This window comes from Poromitra crassiceps, assembly GCF_964638095.1.
Source record: "Poromitra crassiceps genome assembly, contig: HAP1_SCAFFOLD_60, whole genome shotgun sequence".
NCBI lineage: Eukaryota > Metazoa > Chordata > Actinopteri > Beryciformes > Melamphaidae > Poromitra > Poromitra crassiceps.
Window position 1 is genome coordinate 345,001 of NW_028152257.1, and position 19,173 is coordinate 364,173.

Here is a 19,173-nt window from a genome sequence, read left to right on the forward strand (position 1 = left end):
ATCCAAACACAGCAAACACATCATCTGTCTGAGGGAACAGAGAGCTCACAGTGTATTTTAGTGCAGGAGAGTCTCCTCTTTTTGTCTTTGTGTTTCAGATGGAAGCAGGGGTGGAGTTATGTAGGGGCCAATGAGGGCTGAGCTCCCATAAGGAGGGTGGAGTTATGTGGGGGCCAATGAGGGCTGAGCTCCCATAAGGAGGGTGGAGTTATGTGGGGGCCAATGAGGGCTGAGCTCCTATAAGGAGGGTGGAGATATGTGGGGGGCAATGGGGGCTGAGTTACCATAAGGAAGGTGGAGTTATGTGGGGGCCAATGGGGGCTGAGCTCCCATAAGGAGGGTGGAGTTATGTAGGGGCCAATGGGGGCTGAGCTCCCATAAGGAGGGTGGAGTTATGTGGGGGGCAATGAGGGCTGAGCTCCCATAAGGAGGGTGGAGTTATGTGGTGGCCAATGGGGGCTGAGTTACCATAAGGAAGGTGGAGTTATGTGGGGGCCAATGCGGGCTGAGCTCCCATAAGGAGGGTGGAGTTATGTAGGGGCCAATGGGGGCTGAGCTCCCATAAGGAGGGTGGAGTTTTGTGGGGGCCAATGGGGGCTGAGCTCCCATAAGGAGGGTGGAGTTATGTGGGGGCCAATGGGGGCTGAGCTCCCATAAGGAGGGTGGAGTTATGTGGGGGCCAATGGGGGCTGAGCTCCCATGAGGAGGGTGGAGTTATGTGGGGGCCAATGGGGGCTGAGCTCCCATAAGGAGAGTCTGACCTCATGATCACACACACCTGTGGGGGTCTAACATACTTTTACACACAAGCACAACCAAGACCAAAACTATGGGTTTTTACTGCCAGTTTACTAATGCTTACACTGAATGTCAGAACCAGTGGGCTAGCTCCTAGCTCCGTTTGTGAAGCCAATTTGAAAGTAACTTAAACCTGCGTTATTTCGAATGGCCTGCAGGGGGTGATTTCACTGGCTGCAAACTAAGTGTGTTGTATGGAAAATGAGTGACCCTACTTCCCACTTGATTGATGACCTCAGTAAACACTTCCTAATGAGTTGATGGTCTCAATCACTTACTGTTCATTTAGTACATTATGGTCCCATTTAGAGTCAAATAGATTGGAAAGCAGACTATGTTTTGGGGCATGATTGACAGGTCATCTGTCCAGTGATCGTGCAGCTTGTCGATCACAGACCAATAGCAGGAGGCGCTGCAGCTCTTCTCATCTAAATTCACCTCACTTCTGCCTCCAAATAACCAAGATGGCGACAGTGAAAATGCCAACCTAGAGGCTTCAAAGCACGACTCCAAAAACCAATGGGTGACATCACAAAGCTACGTCCATATATTTATACAGTCTATGGTCAGAACAGATAAGCTCATGTTCTAAAATATCACTTATAGGCTAAAGTTGATGTGAACAGCAGGTCAGAATCACAATCAGCTTTATTGGCCATATGTACACATACAAGGGATATGACTCTGGTTTGCTTTGCTCTCAAAGTCACATACAGAGAGAAAAAGCTATGCACAAGTTAAAATGGATATGGCACGGGTACATTTAAACATTTGCAAAAGAGATTTGCACTAACTACTATATAAGCAGGGTTGGATAATAACTGATTACATGTAATCAGGATTATGTAATCAGATTACTAAAAAATTAACTGTAATAAGGCCAGATTACATTTGAAAATCTGTAATCAGATTATAGTTACATTTGTCAAGGAAGCTTGATTAAATCCTTAATGGCAATTTTCAACCCCAACCCAGTCAACGGACAGTCTCAATAAGGAGCCCTGACTCCCAATACACACCGCACCCCCCAGCACAAAAGACAGCTCCTCCCACCCCACCCTCAAATGCAGTGGTTCTCAACTGGTGGGTCTCAGGACCCAAAAGTGGGTCACGGGGCAGTTTTGAGTGGGTCACGGATGTGTGCATGAAAAAAGGTTATTCTACTCCTGTCCTTGAGGATGCTGGCATCCACAGACAAGATTGCAGTCTTTCAGAGGCTGTAGCAGGCTCATTTTTAATGCCAGATATGCTATCCTCTGAATCTAGAAGGCCTAAGAATCCATTACCAAACAGGTTATGCTAGCTGCGAGCATCACCAGTTTGAACTTGTTTAAAAAACAGAGGCCTACAAAGAATACTAAAAAATGTGGGTCGTGACTTAATGACTAAGGAAAAATGTGGGTCATGAGGTTAGAGCAGTTGAGAACCACTGGCGCCGGAACAAGGGGGACATGGGGACATTTTGTCCCCCTTAAAATTTGGTCCCCCTAAAAAAAATTTTTTTTTTTGAGGGGGCAACTGCCCCTGACGCTTAAGCCGTTTTCACACATGCACTTTTTACCGGGAAATGGCCGATATTGATTTACAGGTAATTTTCCTGTAAGCATGTGTGAAAACGGCTTTAGAGACCACTTTACACTGTTTACACAGCCTGTGATGCTTGTTAAAGCCGTGATCGTTGTGGGATTATTAGACCTGAGACAGACAGACCCAGGGATCAAGTTACAGAGAGCCCACTTTACACTGTTTACACAGCCTGTGACACTTGTTAAAGCCGTGATCATTGTGGGATTATTACACCTGAGAGACAGACAGACCCGGACTCTGTACTGTCAATTATAGCAGCAGCCAACTGTCATTATACGGTTATTGTTATTTTATTTTTGTGTTGAGATGACAAGTTCTGCACTGTGTTTCGAAGTGATAATAACAATAATAAGTTCAGTGTTTCTGCCTGTGTTGCTGTCTGTTGTAGTGTAATTGTAAAATGACCTAAAGTCAGAGCAGGTCACCAAGTGAGTGAGAAAAGGAGAAAATACTGAATAATGACATCAGTATAATCCTAATGTTAATTTAAAATTAGATATTCCTCTAAATATGGCTAAAAATCATCCAGACGTTCAAAAAAACATCAATTGTTCTTGCCGGCGCCCTAACGGCGCTAAAGAATTTGATTTTTTTTTTTTTTTATAAAAAAAAAAAAATGTTGACAAAAAATATATAAATGTCCCCCTAATTGCAAACTCGTTCCGGCACCACTGTAATGAGAATCACTCCTCAAATGGCTTTCCATTGTCAGAGAAATGGTTGGTAAGGAGGCTCGGTGTAAAAGGGATGTAAATCAGGTGACTCTCACCCACCTTGTATTGTGAAGCTAATCCCAGACAGGAAGACATTGTATAGTAGTGGCAACTGTTATCACAGCCACAGGATAGAGGGAATTCATCTGATTCTATCTGATGAATTCATGTCCAACTCCTTTATAATGAAAGAAGCAAGGACATCTTGTTGTACATTAAATGAGACATTTAAAAACATCAGCAACAAAGACTTGGAGAAAAGAAACAATACAGCACACCTGGAGACATGATGCCACAATGCCTTTTTCAGGCTCATTTGATTTGACCAACTCAAAGCTGAATGTTTTATTTGCAAATGTTGAGATGATTAAAGAGAAAATTATAAGGTGCAATCTTTTCAATGTTTGATGTTAGATTACAATTGGTTTTACAATTGGTTTTACACATTACAACAGTTTTCATGCAATTTGTAATCAGTAACTGACTACATTTCAAAGTAATCTGACCCAACTCTGTATATAAGTGTGATGTAAACTTTACAAGGGTCTACTGTAATACGCATAAAAGAAGGTACATGTAGTATATGTATAAAATAAGCCACGCAGAGTTGTAAACAAAGGCTTATACAGATATGTTTCCAGATACTGCACAGTTATATGCCGTTCACATTATTGAAACATAAATACATGTCCCGTATTTTGTATTGCTATTGAGAAACAGCTGATTGAAGTTGTGTAAATAAACCAATCACAGCTGTTCCAGTCATTGGAGACATACACAGGTGTTGAGGTTCTTTCAGTTGCATGACCATATAAAGAAAGCTAAATTAGAAAAGGAATGTGTGTTTTTTGTGTGCCCTTTTCTCTTTGTATATTTTATATTGCAGATTTTTGTTGATCAGTAATTCTCTATTGCAAATAAAGTCTTTGCTGCAGCAAATCTGTCACTTATTTTTCATACTGTATAAATTATAGACGAGTCATTCAGTTTTGATATAGAATGTTTGCGAAAAAGAATAATGCATACATTTACTGTCACGAACGACAAGGAACCCAGATGCAGACACAGACCAAGAAACGAGTTTGATGCTTAACAAATGTTTTACTTAAAGTCCCTGGAAACCAGAAATAACTTTTTATTATTTAGCATTTTGAGTCCATCACATCACAGGAACCTATGTTAATAAGCCACCAGCCAAATTTGAACGATGATGAACGTCACAAAGTATATCAATTTAGGTTTGACAGTCATGACAAAAGTCATGAGAATTAATTTTGAATCGATTTTAGACTCTATTTTCTCCCGCAGACTGTGTGGGCATGTCCCGTGTGTGTGCGTGCAGGACTGCAGCTCCTCCTCCGAGAGAGAGAGGGAGGGAAACGGAGAGAGAGAGAAGGAAAGAGAGATGGAGTGTGTGTGTGTGTGTGTGTTCGCTCGTTGCTCGGCGCATACTGACAGAGAGGAAGAGAGACTGCCTGCGAGTGCACAGTGTGGCACATTGAAAGTGTATGCATGCACAATATTTCATTCACAAACATACAGCTTGCCTGTCCCTTTAAGTACGTCTAGCTGGAGCAGTCAAACGTAAGAGTGTCGTCATGGTGAGGAAGTGAGCTCGCGCTGCTCTGTTAGTTGCCTGTAACCACCTGTATGGTCAAGTCACACTGCAGAGCCAGCCGACTCACTTTATTTTATTATTATTCCTTACAGGTCAGTAAAACGTCACCAAGCGCCTTGATATAACAGTGGCACTGTATATTAGCTAGCGAAGCTGTTGATAAGATGTTTGGTTGTGGGCTGTGTGTGTTTTGTGTTGGGATGTGTGCCGACCGAGATAACGTACTTTGCGCTAAGCTAACGTTAGCATACTTGCACGTCCAGTAACGTTATTTATGTGCCGGTCGGGCTGTTGTGCTTCAGACACAGTTAAATGAAGGGTTGGACTAACTCGCCAGCATGTGTTACTTGGTTGGGGTTCTGTGTGTATTACTAGATCGGGTGGTTTAAACCTTAAAGGAATCCGGTTTTAGTTTGTTTTGAGAAATGCTAACTCACGTTAATGCTAATAGTAGAGTGCTCCATTATAATGGACGCGTAGAGCAGATGACCCGGATGTCTGCGTTGTAAATGATCGTGGATCCAGTGTTACTGTATATTCTATGTGTGTCACGGATGACAGTGTTTCAGTTGGTTAATGTATTATTGTCTCGTTATTTGTAGAAACATAATTACTTTAGAGAATGGTTATTGTTGGGAATGTTATTATAGTATATTAGATGAATGTATGTGTGTATGACTGCTAATGAATCTGATCTTACTTTATTTGATAATATTTAGATTTACTTTTATATTTGTATCTAGAAGTCTAATTATAATTACTTGAATATGCAAATGTAATTCAGGGATTTGTATGAATGTAATTCAGAGATTTGTATGCAATATGTATTTTTGTTTACATCTGTTAGTTGCCTGTAACCACCTGTATGGTCAAGTCACACTGCAGAGCCAGCCGACTCACTTTATTTTATTATTATTCCTTAGAGAATAAACCACACACAAAATATGTCACTCTGAGTCCAGTCGTGAGGTTCATGAGTGCAACATATTTTTGGCGAGCCAGCCAGGAGTGAGTCGTGCAATTCAGCAGAGGAACCACTCCAGAAAGAGACGATCCTGAATCTCCTGATCACCAGCATCACCGCCATGGAGGATATGTTCGACGAGGTGAGCGTAGCGCTCTGTCAGTTGAGTAAGCCACAGCTCATCAGTGTGTGTGAGCATCTGGAATGTACTGCTTCCAAGGGAATATTCTCTGATATGACCAGGAGATCCCTGTTTAAAATAGTTGAGGCGACACTGGAGGACAAGGAGGAAAATGACAGTTCTGACAGTGTGTCTGAGTCTCTCAGAGATCTTCTCAAGTTTATCAGGGCCATGGGAGAAGCCGATGAAGACAGAGAAATGAGAGAAGCTCGTGAAAACAGAGAAATGGGGGGAGCTTGTCAGGATCGGAGTTAGACGTGTGGATCTATTCGCGGGTAGTTGATGAAGCTGGGGTGTTGTGGAACTTGATGGCTGGGGCTGCACAGTTCGAGGTTTGGGAACGGTCGCAGAGATTGCCGAAGTTGCTGGTTGCAGGAGTTGCAGGTTGCAGACGTTGCAGAGATTGGAGAATTTATGAATCACTGGCGAGGACCTGCAGGAACAGGCCCTTATAGATGTGAATATGACATCACCTGTGTTATGACATCACCAGCGAAAGGCATGAAAGACGCTTATGAATCATGACATCATCAGTGATTGATGACATCATAGTAGGAATGACGACGTCAAAGTAGGAATGATGACGTCATCCTAACAGTACCCTCCCCTCAACGGACGTCACCTGGCGTCCAATGAGGCCATCCTGGCATCTGGGAGACAAAAAATCCGTAGGTTCTGGTGGAGGTGCTCTTCCGCAGGTGGTCAGACGCAGGTGGTTAGGCCCCAAAGGGGGTGTAAGAGAGTGAGGTGCTCTTCAGCAGGTGGTTAGATGCAGGTGGTCAGACCCCAAAGGGGGTGTAGGACAGTGGAGGTGCTCCTCCCTAATACAGGATATCGAAGCCATAGATGGACCGATACGTAGACAGAACTTCCACCGGGTCCGGTGGATCCTCTGGGACCGGCCATCCCCCGGGGCACGATCCAAACATGGGAGGCTGGGGACCATCAAAAGGGTCAAATGCCGCCGTCACCGAAGGCAGAGCCGCAGGGGGATCTGACACAGCGAGGCCTGCCCTCCCGACCTGTAGTTTGGGGGGGTCACCCACCGTCTCCTCCTTTAAACGCCTCTTATTTCTTCTTGCTCTTGCCCGAGGGCTGACGACACTACGGGAACCTCCCAGCATGAAGCTGGAACCTACGTGTTGGTCAAGGACAGGAATTGGCTGCTGCTGGGGTACGGGTTCAGACTCGGCGAGGGGAAGGTCCACAGGTTGTGCCTCAGGTACAGGTTCAGACTCGGCGAGGGGCAGGTCCATAGGTTGTGCCTCAGGGCCAGCAGACTCGGAGGCCCCCTGCGGGGGGACGGAGCCGATCTGCAGGCAGCGATTGAACTTCCCCATGAGACGATCGACAGTCCTCTCCAACTCCCTAACCCTCTTGCTGGGACTCGAATGTGGCTGCCCCTGCTCTGGGATGACGCGAACTCCCCCCCCAGAATATGCCCTTAGCAGCTGGAGGCGGCCGAGAGGCAGAGCTAAAAGCAACGGCCGCTGTGGACGGGGGAGTAGCAGGTCTGGAAACCTCGGGAACGGCGGTGCGCTCGGAAGCTGGGGCAGGAGGGGCAGAATGCTGCGGAATGGCACCCTGGGGGCCTAGCCCGTCGAGACGATCTAGCCGGCCAATCAAGAGGGCGTGCCGATCAACGGCTGCGGAAGCCAGAGCCTGGATTGCTTTTTCCTGCTGGGCGTGCCGATCAGTGGCCTCGAAAGCCAGAGCCTGGATTGCTTTTTCCTGGTGGGCAATCAGGCGTCTTGACTCAAGTGCGAGGTCTTGCAGAGGCTGCGGGGTGACACCCTGGGGGTTTAGCCCGCTGAGATGATCTAGCCGTTTTACCAGGAGGGCGTACCGATCCTCGGCCTTGGAAGCCAGGGCCAGGTGGGCCTTGTTTGCTTCTTCCTGTCTGTGGAGTAGTTCCTGAAGATGGAGCGTTTGCTGCATTTGCACCCGTTGTGCCTCCGTGAGTACCACACCCAGGCCGGAAACAAGCTCTGCGGTCTGTGTTTGTCGGGACTGCCACGATGACATCGCTGCCAGCAAGGTCTCCAAGGTGAGAGGACCCACAATTGATTCGCCTGGTGGTTCACCTGAAGCGGCCGGCGGGAAAACTGGCGTCTCAGGGTCTTCCTCCTTGATTGGGGGGAGAAATTTGCCCGCTAAATCCATTTCTGAGTGATTCATACTGTCAGGATCGGAGTTAGACGTGTGGATCTATTCGCGGGTAGTTGATGAAGCTGGGGTGTTGTGGAACTTGATGGCTGGGGCTGCACAGTTCGAGGTTTGGGAACGGTCGCAGAGATTGCCGAAGTTGCTGGTTGCAGGAGTTGCAGGTTGCAGACGTTGCAGAGATTGGTATGATCCTTGATCTTGATGTGAATTTATGAATCACTGGCGAGGACCTGCAGGAACAGGCCCTTATAGATGTGAATATGACATCACCTGTGTTATGACATCAACAGCGAAAGGCATGAAAGACGCTTATGAATCATGACATCATCAGTGATTGATGACATCATAGTAGGAATGACGACGTCAAAGTAGGAATGATGACGTCATCCTAACAGAGCTGGTGAAGAGGCGACGCACATAATGCCGGACCAGCGTAACCAACTACAACAGGAGGTAGAACGTCTAACAGCCCGCCTCACACCTCTTCACTTCTCATCCGAGGAGATAAGACAGAACATTCCACACCATACATCACTGCCTGAAGTCACCTTACGGAGGGAGTTTAGGATCAATGGCCAAATAGGAGAAGGGGGCCAGAAGGACAAGCTATCCTATACAAGCCTGGTCCACCAGATTGATGCAGGCCTCCGTAAAGGACACTCAGAGACGGAGATCATCGAGGCAGTAGTACGAGCAGTGAGCCCAGGCCTTCACCTCAGGGACATGCTGGAAATAAAGAGTGACCTCAACCTCTCCTCTCTAAAAATCATCTTAAGAGGCCACTATAAGGAGGAAAGTGCAGCGGACATCTACAACAGACTGGTCAATGTCTCACAAGAGCACAGAGAGTCTGCCCAGACATTCTTGTTTCGGGCCATTGAATTAAAGGAGAGGCTCTTATGGAAGTCCAGTGAGGGGGATGATGAAGACTACTACAGCCCCGACCTAATCCAACGGAAGTTCCTCAGGGCCATTGAGACCGGGCTCCTGAGTGATGCAGTCAAGTTTCAAGTGAAGCCACGCTTGAGTGACCTTGCTGTGACAGATGAAACTCTCATTGAGAAAGTGAGTGAGGCGGCCAGTGTGGAAGGAGAGAGACAGAAAAAGCTCAAAAAGTCTGCCCCCATGAAGGGAGCTCATGTGTGTGAGATCCAGACAGAGGTCTCCAGCCCAGCTCTATCACAAGAGAAACAAACTCGTACAAAGACCAAGGTGAGTGAGTCTCAGTACAAGACAGTCCAAGCCCCAGACTCCAAAACACAAAAGGTGCTGGAAGAGCTTAAAGCAGATGTCAATGAGATGAGACACCCCATCTTGGCTCTCTCGTGAGGGAGAAATCCACAAACGCTACGGATTAGCCTCCTGAAAATCTGCGCAAGATCGGCGCGGCCTGGGGTCCTCCAGGCTAGAGCGAGGTGCTCGACGCAGGTAAATGACGTGCAGCGCACAGGCCCTCTTGAGGCGTCCTTGAGGCATCCCTTCAGCCTCTGGATTGCCTTTGACATGAGGGGGGTCTGGTGAGACGAAGGAGGAGCACGGCCGGGAGAAACCCACAGAGCCTAGATCCTCCATGCACCGAAGGGCCAATACTGCGGCGTAGCACTAGCTCTATTGCAGCGGATTGGGTTCTCTTTTACCCCTCCCGCGGGCAACGTTGCAGATAGAGTAGTAAGGCTGATCCGTAGCGGCTTCTGGGACGTGAGTCGGGGTCTTAATTGGCCTCGGCTGGGTCTACTGGGCGAGGGTGTATGATGTTGACAGACCCGAAACACCTTACGACCCCAGATAACATCACTGATGACACGTCCTAGCGCATGCGGCAGTAGTGTATTTGAGAATGTAGAATCCTGGCTTGCCTCTGGCCAGTGACACTTAGGAAAGACTAGGTGACAACCAAGTATAGTTTGGTGACGAGCTGGAGAGACAGTTGACGGCCGGAGAGACGGCAACCCGGTACGGGATGGGATTAGCACCCCATCTTGGCTCTCTCGTGAGGGAGAAATCCACAAACGCTACGGATTAGCCTCCTGAAAATCTGCGCGGCCTGGGGTCCTCCAGGCTAGAGCGAGGTGCTCGACGCAGGTAAATGACGTGCAGCGCACAGGCCCTCTTGAGGCGTCCTTGAGGCATCCCTTCAGCCTCTGGATTGCCTTTGACATGAGGTAGTCCATGGGCCAAGGCAAAAATCGGTACCACCTGAGGTGACCGCACGATTTTGTTATTTTTGTCTTCCTACATGTCTCTAGTTTATATTTTGGTATGATAACCCTGCCGATTTGGTAGCTTAAGGATAGTTATCACTCTGTAAACAAACCTACCCCCATATACATGACAAAACCCTGATTTCTGTGTATTAGTCCAGATGATGTGAAAATGATGTTCCCTTTTTCGTAAAAGCATGAAACTTGGTACGCTTATAGTTTGGGCCCCTGTACATTTTCAGAAATTGAGCCATCGCAAAAATGCCTTGTGGCGGCCATTTTAATTCTGCCATAAGCAAATTATGTAGTTTGCATCATATCTCCTGAACCACACATGCTAACACTGAAAAGGAGATGTCTATCCCAACGTTTTCATGGTCAAGGATTACAATGATACCATATAGAACATCATACACTGTTAAAGTGACTAATCAATGGTGAATTCGATGACGTGGGGAAATGACAGTATCTGATAACCGATGCTATAACTTCAAAGCCATGACCGTTCTCTGGCTAAGATGTTTTGATGAGTGATTTGACTTATATAGACCTTTTGTTAAAATAGCGCCCAGGTCCCTCCTAAAGATCCTGGGATTTTCTTTGCCAGATGGCCAAATCCAAGATGGCCACTGGCGCCATGTTGAAAAATTTAAGCACATAGAATAATGTATGAAGACACTTTTCGGTGTAAGTCAACCACGAGGAATCCGATTCTGACATCAGTTTGACATTATGGCATCATTTTGACCCAGAATTCCCAGATGGCTGCCATCTAGTATTGTGGAAATGTAACTTTTGAATGGGAAGGTATACTGTGCATTTGGGGTTTACCACAAGGAAGGAGATTAACAATGGTGGATGTTTTGGGAGTCATTTCAGAATTGTGTTAACTGAAAAGATGTTAATGTCAACACCCATTTTACCAACTACCCCCAGGATTTCTTGCAGTAAAAGATTTAATGAATGTATGACAATAACTAAAATAAGCTCTTTTTATTAGCTGTAACTTGAATAATTGAATAATGAAAACACTTAAAACATGGCATATGATCAGATTGAATTCTGCCTCGCTATAGATTCTGAATCATTAGATTCCGCTCATCATCTTTAGCCAAGTATGCTGTGTCATACCGGTCGATCACACAGATGTCAACATCACCATGGCGGGCAAGGATAATGGATGACACCTTGTGGACATAGTCCGACCACTTGTATGGGATGCCATCTTGTGTCTGCCGATCTCTTGCAGATGGAGTTGCCATCCTCTAGATCATGCCCATGTCAACGAGAGTGATGTAGGGTTCTTGCAGCCCTACAGATTGGAGATAGAGCTTCTAGATGAGCTTGCTCTTCTGCGTCTTCCTGTATGTGCTGTTGGAGTTGAATAAGGCCACATATTCATCAAAAACACAATGTTCCAGCAACTCGTGGAGGTTTACAAGTTGACCACAACCAGGTCAATCACTGCCTTGGAGCGCTCCACTCCATCTCAGCAGCTCCTACCTTGAGTTCCTCCCCATGTAGTCTTGCTTGCCAGACTCCCTCCCTACAACCGCAGAGTCTGGCTGCTAATACCTCCACCCTGGTATAGGGGAAAAAGGCTCTGTTTACCTTTACAACTATCCACGAAAAGTATCAAGCAGGCCTGCTTTATTGCACAATCCAGATCCAACCGTTTTCAGCATGTAGCAACGAGCTAGCATTGTTGATGTTGTTGTTTCACAGTGGCACAGGCATTTGAGATAGACAGATTTGACACGGAGGGAGTGAAAACGAAATCCATAAATGGTCGCCACCAGTCAGAGCGGGTTGGAGCATGCATGCAGGGAGGAGGGTGGAAGATGATTGTGATGCTGCAGACGCAAAGTGCCGCTGTGTGTAAATTCAGCTCGAGCAGGACCCTGGCCATTCACACCAGACGCACTGCTTTGCTCTGTGCCGGTGACAACTTGTACTGACTTCCTATCTGGCTTCACACAATCACTCGCGGGTCTCACACAAAAATAGATCAGACGCTGAAACAATCTCTGCATGGGGCGAGCCGGCCGTATCACGGCTGGTCTGACTGAATGGTCTAATGTGCTAACAAGTGCGCCAAAATGATACTGGCTGCGCTTCCAGATGCTTCGTCACTTCAGCGTCTGGTGTGTTTGCACCTTTTCGCATCCATTTTGAGCCATGCCTGCATGCATGAGTTCAACTCCTTCCCGTTTGACCTGGCCTCCCCAACCCTCCGCACCCTACAGTCTGCCTGCCTCTGATGAACTCATTGCAGACTTAAAATCAGCCCATGTTGCAGGAGAGGAGAAGTTGACGAGATTCTTGCAAGACCCGGCAGCCCTATCTTCGCAAAAGCGGTAATTTAGTGTTTGCGCTCTTTAACGCCGTGCGCAATGCAAATTGGGGGTGTGCACAAGCTGATGCCTGTCATAATTTTACTAGACATAGGCGTGTCACATGCCACACCAGGCGTTTCTGCGCAGAATACGGGGCAGCACCTCTTACGCGCTAAAAAAAGCACCTCTTAGGCGCTAAATACTCCACTGCGCTTGAGCGCACCATAATCTCTGTGCTGCGCAGCATAAGAGTAAAATTCATTTTGGATATTACACACGGACGTGCCACGCCAGGACATCAAATTCTGCTGCTAAAATTGGGTATTAGCAGATAATTCAGTGAGGCAATCAACTATAACTCACTGAGAAACTTTTATCACATCGCAAAGAGGGAAATTAATTGAGAAAACTGGTTGGACAATGGACATAGGCTATTCACCTTCACCTATCCCATAGTCTCGCTGGCCAGCCTCCCCTCCCTAGCGGGAGAGGAGTCTGGCGCCGCTTTCATAGTGGGACTGCGATGGGCGGCGCTTAGCGGCAGTGCCCTTGGAAAATAGTTTCCAACAATCCAACTTGCCCTTTTCAGCGTGTAGCAACGAGCTAGCGTGCTAGCTAGTTAGCGTTGTTGTTTTCACTGAGGCGGCAGGGCACAATTTACAGCGACACACAGGGAGGAGGGAGCGGAAGCCGCTCTGATTGACATGGTCGGAGCCAATGACAGAGTTTGTAATAAGGCGGGACCGGACATCCGGCAGCCACTGAAACAGTCGCTCCAATGGGGAGCAGCTGTAGAGCAGGGGAGGGCTTATCCCAGTTGCCTGTTTCCGTGGCCAGCGAGACTAACTAAATTATGAAATTACCCTCAAAACACAATAATTGTCATTACTAAACCATGTTTGGTAGGCATGGATTTGCAATTAAAATAGTTATAATTCACCATTGTTAATCTCCTTCCTTACTCTAAAAATGCACCAAACACCACATACGTATATGTTGCCATTCACAAGTTAAGTTTTCATGCTACTGGATGGCAGCCATCTTGGAATTCTGGGTCAAAATTATGTCAGAATGTTAAACCGGTGTCAGAATCAGATTCTTTGTGGTTGGCTTACACCAAAAAGTGTCTTCATACATTATTCTAGGTACTCTGGTTCAAAAGTAAATTTTTCAAGATTGCACCAGTGGCCATCTTGGATTTGGCCATCTGGCAGAAAGTCCCAGGATGTTTGGGAGGGGCCTGGGGGCTATTTTAACAAAAGGCCCATAGAAGTCAAATTACTCATCAAAAAATCTTAGCCAGAGAGTGGTCATGGAATTGAGGTTATAGCATCAGTTATCAGAAACTATGATTTCCTTATCACGTCATTAAATTCACCATTGATTAGTTACTTTAACAGTTTATGATGTTCTATATGGTATCATTGTAATCATTGACCATGAAAACATAGGGATAGACATCACCTTTTCTGTGTTATCATGTGTGGTTCAGGAGATATGATGCAAACTACATAATTCGCTTATGGCGGAATTAAAATGGCCACCACGAGGCATTTTTGTGATGGCTTAATTTCTGAAGATTTACGGGGCCCCAAACTATATGCGTACCAAGTTTCATTCTTTTATGAAAAAGTTAACATGATTTTCACATATCATCTGGACTAATACACAGAAATCAGGGTTTTGTCATTTATATGGGAGCAGTTTTTACAGAGTGATAATTATCAATAAGCTACCAGATTGGCAGGGTTATCATACCAAAATATAAACTAGAGACATGTAGGAAGACAAAAATAAAAAAATTGCGCAGTCCCCTTAGGTGGTACCGATTTCACCATTGGCCCATGGACTAATTGCATTGTATCCTTCTCAAAACACCACTGAATTCACCAAAACACCACTGAATTCACCATTAACTATTCATGTGAACAGTTTATGATGTTGTATATGGCGTCATTGTAATCCTTGCCCATGAAAACATAGGGGTAGACATCACATTTTCTGTGTTCTCATGTGTGGTTCAGGAGATATGATGAAATCAGGGTTTTGTCATTTATATGGGGGTAGGTTTGTTTACAGAGTGATAACTATCCTTAAGCTACCAAATCGGAAGGGTTATCATACCAAAATATAAACTAGAGACATGTAGGAAGACAAAAATAACAAAATCGTGCGGTCACCTCAGGTGGTACCGATATGTCAAAATTTCAGCCTTGGCCCATGGACTAAGGGGGGTCTGGTGAGACGAAGGAGGAGCACGGCCGGGAGAAACCCACAGAGCCTAGATCCTCCATGCACCGAAGGGCCAATACTGCGGCGTAGCACTAGCTCTATTGCAGCGGATTGGGTTCTCTTTTACCCCTCCCGCGGGCAACGTTGCAGATAGAGTAGTAAGGCTGATCCGTAGCGGCTTCTGGGACGTGAGTCGGGGTCTTAATTGGCCTCGGCTGGGTCTACTGGGCGAGGGTGTATGATGTTGACAGACCCGAAACACCTTACGACCCCAGATAACATCACTGATGACACGTCCTAGCGCATGCGGCAGTAGTGTATTTGAGAATGTAGACACTTTTTCTTGGCAAACATCGAGTCTGCTAATCACCAGCCCCAGCGGGATAGGACCACATTCCAGCCACCTGCTTTTCAGCCCACCACATTCCAGCCACCTGCTTTTCAGCCCAGCACCTTCCATCCACATGGCCAAACATCCATGATGTACCAGTCCTCTGCCTACCAGCCTGCAGGAAGAGGGAGGCCAATGCCTAGACAGCGACCCAGGGGCTGTGCTTCATGTCAACAGGCACAGAGGGGGGATCAGTGTGACCACTGTTTTCGCTGTGGAGAATCTGGACATGTCTCTCGTGGCTGCAGAAAGCAGAGGCAGATGGGAAACGAGAACGGGCTGCTGAGGGGGGACCGACAGTAGCTCAATACCCAGGGTCCCACAAACAGTCAGAGAGAGAACAAATGACACTGGAACAAGACGAAAATCCAGCTCAAAACATTCAGGTCATAAACACAGCCACTATGACCATCCCACTGAATCCCATGCATGTCAGTTATAACAGTCCAAACAAGTCCAAACTAATCAGCCTAATTGGAAAACAGTGCCTTGTCAACTGCCTCCTAGATGACGTTCCAGCTGTCGCATTGTGGGATAGTGGAGCCCAGGCCACTGTCATCAACGAGGCTTGGAGGAAAGTACAGCTCCCTCACACTGCTGTTAGGCCGATTGCAGAACTCCTTGGACCCGAGACGTTGACTGGTCTAGCTGCAAACCAGACAGAAATCCCGTTCACAGGCTGGGTGGAAGTGCAGTTTCAGCTTTGCAGTGAACAGAGAAGAACCAAGGTGCTCACAGTTCCTGTTCTGGTCTCAGATGATCCAGGAGTTGCAGAGAGGCCTATCATTGGCTTCAATGTCATTGAGGAGATAGTGAGAGCTCAATGCCCTGAATCCAAGGTTGATCCGGTAACCATCCAAACCATGAGTGCTGCATTCTCCATCAAGCCAAGAATAGCAAAGATGGTGGTGAAGCTTGTCCGGACCCCTGACCCACAGGAGACTGTTGGTGTGGTGACAACAGGTCAGAGGAGAATGCTAATGTCTGCCAACCAGGTGACAACTGTGACACTTCCAGCCCACCTCGGAACAAAGTTCAAGGGGCAAGACATCCTCTTCACCCGCAATGACTCGCATCTGCTTCCAGAGGGACTTGAAATGTCAGAGGGTTTGGTGAAGACAGGTCATGGGAAGAAAGCTACCATCACTATTCCCATCGCTAATACCACCAATCACTGCATCTCACTTGACCAGCGCACCATTCTTGGACATCTCGAAACTGTCAAAACATTCTATCCAGTCACTCCCTCTCCTGAGCAACCACAAGTCTCGGGACCCACAGTCTCTACTACTAACCAGTACGCCAGCTGCTCCACTGTCAACACAAGCTTTGTCAACAGAGACTTGTCAAGCGAGGAAGCAAGCGCCAGACCTGGCAACGTACAAAGACCCAAGTGGCACCCCCCTGTGGATCTGGAACATCTGTCGGAGAATCAGAGGGAGGCTGTGAGAGAGGTGCTATTGCAGGAGTGTGAGGCATTTTCTTTTGACGACGATGACATTGGCTGCGTCCCATCACTGTACATGCATATCACACTGCGAGATCCCGCACCTGTTCAAAAGACCTATATCTCCATCCCCAAGCCGTTGCACGCAGAGGTTAAGGAGTATCTTCAGGACCTGCTACACAAAGGCTGGATTACTCCCTCCAGGTCCCCATACTCCTCTCCTATTGTGTGCGTCAGGAAGAAGGATGGAAATCTTCGCCTGTGCTGTGACTACAGGGAATTAAACAGCAAATCAGTGCCAGACCGTCATCCCATTCCCCGCATCCAGGACATGTTGGACTCCCTAAGCGGCAGCTCATGGTTCTCCGTCCTGGATCAGGGAAAGGCCTACCACCAAGGTTTCTTGGACCCTGTAAGCCGCCCACTGACTGCCTTCATTACACCGTGGGGCCTATATCAGTGGAACAGGATACCATTCGGCCTGAGCTCTGCCCCAGCTGAGTTCCAGAGGAGTATGGAGGAGTGTCTGAGAGGCCTCAGGGACACAATATGCCAGCCGTACCTTGATGACAACTTGGTACATAGCCCTACCTTCGAAGAACATCTGGAGCATGAGAATGGTGTTGCAGCGCTACAAGCAGCATGGCATAAAACTCACGCCCCGGAAATGCGAGATTTTCAGGAAGAATGTCAGGTTCCTGGGGAGAATGGTGAGTAAAGATGGGTACACTGTGGACCCCAAAGACATAGCCCCAGTTCAAGCACTGAAGGAAAGAAGACCAGCTACCGTGGGGGAGCTAAGGCAAATGTTGGGCTTCATCTCCTACTACAGGCCATATATAAGGGACTTCTCCAAGATCGCCAAGCCCCTATATGCGCTCCTCTCACCAGAGGTGCCTGTCTCAAACATGCCCAACTCCACAGCAACCACAGCCGTAAAGGGTAAGAGAAAGAGACAAGGGAAGAACTCCCACCAAATGCCCTCTCGAACCCCGATCAGCTGGGCAGAACACCACCAATCAATTCGTAACCAGCTTCTCGACTGCCTGTCCTCTCCTCCTATCCTTGGATACCCTGACATGACACAGCCCTTCGTCCTTCACTGTGATGCCTCGCAAGATGGACTTGGAGCTGTCCTTTATCAGAGACAAGGTGGGAAGATGACTGTCATCGCCTATGGCTCCAGGACCCTTACACCACCTGAGAAGAATTACCACCTGCATTCAGGCAAGCTGGAGTTCTTGGCCATGAAGTGGGCCATATGTGAGAGGTTCAGGGACTACCTGTATCATACTCCATCCTTTGTCGTATATACTGACAATATCCCCCTCACATATGTCCTCACCACTGCAAAGCTTAACGCCACTGGTCATCGGTGGGTAGCCGAGTTGGCGGATTTCAACTTCATAATCAAGTACAGGCCTGGAAAATCCAACTCTGACGCGGACGGTCTGTCACGTATGCCACTGGAGATCAACAGCTACATGGGACAGTGCACGGAGGAGATTCGGCCTGACGCCATCAGTGCTACAATAGCTGGAGTCACTGTGGGGAGAGAGAATTCTACCTGGCAGAGTGTGTGTATCCAAGCACTGGGTTTGGTCCAGGATGCCACTGTCGATGCTCTAGGTACGCCTCTCACCCCCAAACAAATCAAGCAGGCTCAGGAGAAGGATCCTATCATTGGCCGAGCTTTCGTTTACATCAGCCGCAATCAGAGACCCTCCAGACAGGACCTGAATAATGAGGACCCTGAAGTGTGCATCCTATTAAGACAGTGGCCGAAGCTACATGTGAGCAATGAAGGAGTGCTACACAGGAAAACAACAGACAAAGATCAACTCGTCCTGCCCAGAGAATTCCACCCCCTTGTGTTCCAAGAACTACATCAGAAGATGGGACATTTGGGAGTTGAAAGAACTCTGAGCCTCATCAGAGACAGGTTCTTTTGGCCAAGGATGCAAGTCGACGTTGAGCACTTTGTCACCAAAGAATGTGAGTGCCTCAAGAATAAAAGACCACAGAAGCACACAAGAGCTCCGCTTGAGACAATTAAAACTACGTACCCATTCGAGATGGTGTCCATCGACTTCCTCCATCTGGAGAAATGCAAGCATGGATTCGAGTACATCCTGATTGTCATGGACCACTTCACTCGGTTCTCTCAGGCCTACCCCACGAAAAACAAAGAAGCAAAGACGGTTGCAGAAAAGCTCTTCAACGACTTCATCCTCCGGTTTGGCTTCCCAAGTAAAATCCATCATGACATGGGGAAGGAGTTTGAAAATCGTCTGCTGGGAAGGCTGAAAGAACTGAGCGGTATACGAGGTTCCCACACCACTCCATACCATCCAGAGGGGAACGGACAAGTGGAGCGCTTCAACCGAACCCTTTTGAGCATGTTGAGGACTCTGACAGAGGAGGAGAAGGCCGACTGGAAGACCTCTGTACCGAAAGTGGTACATGCGTACAACTGCACCCGCTGCGAGGCTACAGGCTATTCTCCCTATTTCCTCCTCTTTGGTAGGTCTCCCAAGCT

The 19,173-nt window shown here is 47.3% G+C and overlaps 1 protein-coding gene across 1 annotated transcript in view; it reads left to right on the forward strand.

Moving 5' to 3' along the window:
- Positions 1 to 184, forward strand: part of LOC310800770 (NACHT, LRR and PYD domains-containing protein 14-like) — a 126,846-nt gene extending 126,662 nt beyond the window's left edge. The window contains exon 19 of the mRNA XM_083664697.1: positions 1 to 184. This exon is cut by the window's left edge and continues 25 nt beyond it. The gene's annotated coding sequence lies outside the window, so the exon portion shown is untranslated.
- The last annotated feature ends 18,989 nt before the right edge of the window (positions 185 to 19,173 follow it).